The sequence below is a fragment of the Mycteria americana genome, unplaced genomic scaffold (genome assembly GCF_035582795.1).
Source record: "Mycteria americana isolate JAX WOST 10 ecotype Jacksonville Zoo and Gardens unplaced genomic scaffold, USCA_MyAme_1.0 Scaffold_27, whole genome shotgun sequence".
NCBI lineage: Eukaryota > Metazoa > Chordata > Aves > Ciconiiformes > Ciconiidae > Mycteria > Mycteria americana.
This window is the reverse complement of record NW_027445609.1, coordinates 1,220,081-1,224,675: the sequence shown is the minus strand read 5'-3', so window position 1 is coordinate 1,224,675 and position 4,595 is coordinate 1,220,081.

The window sequence follows — 4,595 nt, the reverse complement described above, 5'->3', positions numbered from 1 at the left end:
GCCCACACGAAAGCTGCCAGCACTGAAAGCTCTACCTGGTTTTCACTGTCCCTTGGAACTGCATTCGCTGCCGCACAGACATTGGCGGTCCGCAAAAGCCTTGGTTGGTTATGATGCAACAATGGCTATATGACTCTCGCAGAGCTCGGCTGCCAAATTCAAAACGTACACCGATTGCGCCCACACGAAAGCTGCCAGCACTGAAAGCTCTACCTGGTTTTCACTGTCCCTTGGAACTGCATTCGCTGCCGCACAGACGTTCGCGGTCCGCAAAAGCCTTGGTTGGTTATGATGCAACAATGCCTATGTGACTCTGGCAGAGCCCGGCTGCCAAATTTGAAACGTCCAGCGATTGCGCCCACACGAAAGCTGCCAGCACTGAAAGCTCTACCTGGTTTTCACTGTCCCTTGGAACTGCATTCGCTGCCGCACAGACATTCGCGCTCTGCGCAAGCCTTGGTTGGTTATGATGCAACAATGCCTATGTGACTCTGGCAGAGCCCGGCTGCCAAATTCGAAACGTCCAGCGATTGCGCCCACACGAAAGCTGCCAGCACTGAAAGCTCTACCTGGTTTTCACTGTCCCTTGGAACTGCATTCGCTGCCGCACAGACATTCGCGCTCTGCGCAAGCCTTGGTTGGTTATGATGCAACAATGCCTATGTGACTCTCGCAGAGCCCGGCTGCCAAATTTGAAACGTCCAGCGATTGCGCCCACACGAAAGCTGCCAGCACTGAAAGCTCTACCTGGTTTTCACTGTCCCTTGGAATTGCATTCGCTGCCGCACAGACATTCGCGCTCTGCAAAAGCCTTGGTTGGGTATGATGCAACAATGCCTATGTGACTCTCGCAGAGCCCGGCTGCCAAATTCGAAATGTACACCGATTGCGCCCTCATGAAAGCTGCCAGCGCTGAAAGCTCTACCTGGATTTCACTGTCCCTTGGAACTGCATTCCCTGCCGCACAGACATTCGCGCTCTGCGCAAGCCTTGGTTGGTTATAACGCAACAATGCCTATGTAACTCTGGCAGAGACCGGCTGCCAAATTTGAAACGTCCAGCGATTGCGCCCACATGAAAGCTGCCAGCACTGAAAGCTCTACCTGGTTTTCACTGTCCCTTGGAACTGCATTCGCTGCCGCACAGACATTCGCGGTCCGCAAAAGCCTTGGTTGGTTATGATGCAACAATGCCTATGTGACTCTCGCAGAGCTCGGCTGCCAAATTCGAAACGTACACCGATTGCGCCCACACGAAAGCCGCCAGCACTGAAAGATCTACCTGGTTTTCACTGTCCCTTGGAACTGCATTCACTGCCGCACAGACATTCGCGCTCTGCAAAAGCCTTGGTTGGGTATGATGCAACAATGCCTATGTGAATCTCGCACAGCCCGCTGCCAAATTTGAAACGTCCACTGATTGCGCCCACACGAAAGCTGCCAGCACTGAAAGCTCTGCCTGGTTTTCACTGTCCCTTGGAACTGCATTCGCTGCCGCACAGACATTCGCGCTCTGCGCAAGCCTTGGTTGGTTATGACGCAACAATGCCTATGTGACTCTGGCAGAGCCCGGCTGCCAAATTTGAAATGTACACTGATTGCGCCCACACGAAAGCTGCCAGCACTGAAAGCTCTACCTGGTTTTCACTGTCCCTTGGAACTGCATTCGCTGCCGCACAGACATTCGCGCTCTGCAAAAGCCTTGGTTGGTTATGATGCAACAATGCCTATGTGACTCTGGCAGAGCCCGGCTGCCAAATTTGAAACGTCCAGCGATTGCGCCCACATGAAAGCTGCCAGCACTGAAAGCTCTACCTGGTTTTCACTGTCCCTTGGAACTGCATTCGCTGCCGCACAGACATTCGCTTTCCGCAAAAGTCTTGGTTGGTTATGATGCAACAATGCCTATGTGACTCTCGCAGAGCCCGGCTGCCAAATTTGAAATGTACACCGATTGCGCCCACACGAAAGCTGCCAGCACTGAAAGCTCTACCTGGTTTTCACTGTCGCTTGGAACTGCATTCGCTGCCGCAGAGACATTCGCGCTCTGCGCAAGCCTTGGTTGGGTATGACGCAACAATGCCTATGTGACTCTCGCAGAGCCCGGCTGCCAAATTTGAATTGTACACCGATTGCGCCCTCACGAAAGCTGCCAGCACTGAAAGCTCTACCTGGTTTTCACTGTCCCTTGGAACTGCATTCGCTGCCGCACAGACATTCGCTTTCCGCAAAAGTCTTGGTTGCTTATGATGCAACAATGCCTATGTGACTCTCGCAGAGCCCGGCTGCCAAATTTGAAATGTACACCGATTGCGCCCACACGAAAGCTGCCAGCACTGAAAGCTCTACCTGGTTTTCACTGTCCCTTGGAACTGCATTTGCTGCCGCACAGACATTCGCGCTCTGCAAAAGCCTTGGTTGGGTATGATGCAACAATGCCTATGTGACTCTCGCAGAGCCCGCTGCCAAATTTGAAACGTCCAGCGATTGCGCCCACACGAAAGCTGCCAGCACTGAAAGCTCTACCTGGTTTTCACCGTCCCTTGGAACTGCATTCGCTGCCGCACAGACATTCGCGCTCTGCGCAAGCCTTGGTTGGTTATGATGCAACAATGCCTATGTGACTCTGGCAGAGCCCGGCTGCCAAATTCGAAACGTCCAGCGATTGCGCCCACACGAAAGCTGCCAGCACTGAAAGCTCTACCTGGTTTTCACTGTCCCTTGGAACTGCATTCGCTGCCGCACAGACATTCGCGATCAGCGCAAGCCTTGGTTGGTTATGATGCAACAATGCCTATGTGACTCTGGCAGAGACCGGCTGCCAAATTTGAAACGTCCAGCGATTGCGCCCACACGAAAGCTGCCAGCACTGAAAGCTCTACCTGGTTTTCACTGTCCCTTGGAACTGCATTCGCTGCCACACAGACATTCGCGCTCTGCGCAAGCCTTGGTTGGTTATGACGCAACAATGCCTATGTGACTCTGGCAGAGCCCGGCTGCCAAATTTGAAATGTACACCGATTGCGCCCACACGAAAGCTGCCAGCACTGAAAGCTCTACCTGGTTTTCACTGTCCCTTGGACCTGCATTCGCTGCCGCACAGACATTCGCGGTCCGCAAAAGCCTTGGTTGGTTATGATGCAACAATGCCTATGTGACTCTGGCAGAGCCCGGCTGCCAAATTTGAAACGTCCAGCGATTGCGCCCACACGAAAGCTGCCAGCACTGAAAGCTCTACCTGGTTTTCACTGTCCCTTGGAACTGCATTCGCTGCCGCACAGACATTCGCGCTCTGCGCAAGCCTTGGTTGGTTATGATGCAACAATGCCTATGTGACTCTGGCAGAGCCCCGCTGCCAAATTCGAAACGTCCAGCGATTGCGCCCACACGAAAGCTGCCAGCACTGAAAGCTCTACCTGGTTTTCACTGTCCCTTGGAACTGCATTCGCTGCCGCACAGACATTCGCGCTCTGCAAAAGCCTTGGTTGGTTATGATGCAACAATGCCTATGTGACTCTGGCAGAGCCCGGCTGCCAAATTTGAAACGTCCAGCGATTGCGCCCACACGAAAGCTGCCAGCACTGAAAGCTCTACCTGGTTTTCACTGTCCCTTGGAACTGCATTCGCTGCCGCACAGACATTATCTCTCCGCATAAGCTTTATTTGTTTATGATGCAACAATGCCTATGTGACTCTGGCAGAGCCCGGCTGCCAAATTTGAAACGTCCAGCGATTGCGCCCACACGAAAGCTGCCAGCACTGAAAGCTCTACCTGGTTTTCACTGTCCCTTGGAACTGCATTCGCTGCCGCACAGACATTCGCTTTCCGCAAAAGTCTTGGTTGGTTATGATGCAACAATGCCTATGTGACTCTCGCAGAGCCCGGCTGCCAAATTTGAAATGTACACCGATTGCGCCCACACGAAAGCTGCCAGCACTGAAAGCTCTACCTGGTTTTCACTGTCCCTTGGAACTGCATTCGCTGCCGCACAGACATTCGCTTTCCGCAAAAGCCTTGGTTGGTTATGATGCAACAATGCCTATGTGACTCTCGCACAGCCCGCTGCCAAATTTGCAACGTCCACTGATTGCGCCCATACGAAAGCTGCCAGCACTGAAAGCTCTACCTGGTTTTCACTGTCCCTTGGAACTGCATTCGCTGCCGCACAGACATTCGTGCTCTGCAAAAGTCTTGGTTGGGTATGATGCAACAATGCCTATGTGAATCTCGCACAGCCCGCTGCCAAATTTGAAACGTCCAGCGATTGCGCCCACACGAAAGCTGCCAGCACTGAAAGCTCTACCTGGTTTTCACTGTCCCTTGGAACTGCATTCGCTGCCGCACAGACATTCGCGCTCCGCAAAAGCCTTGGTTGGTTATGATGCAACAATGCCTATGTGACTCTGGCAGAGCCCGGCTGCCAAATTCGAAACGTCCAGCGATTGCGCCCACACGAAAGCTTCCAGCACTGAAAGCTCTACCTGGTTTTCACTGTCCCTTGGAACTGCATTCGCTGCCGCACCGACATTCGCGCTCCGCAAAAGCCTTGGTTGGTTATGATGCAACAATGCCTATGTGACTCTGGCAGAGCCCGG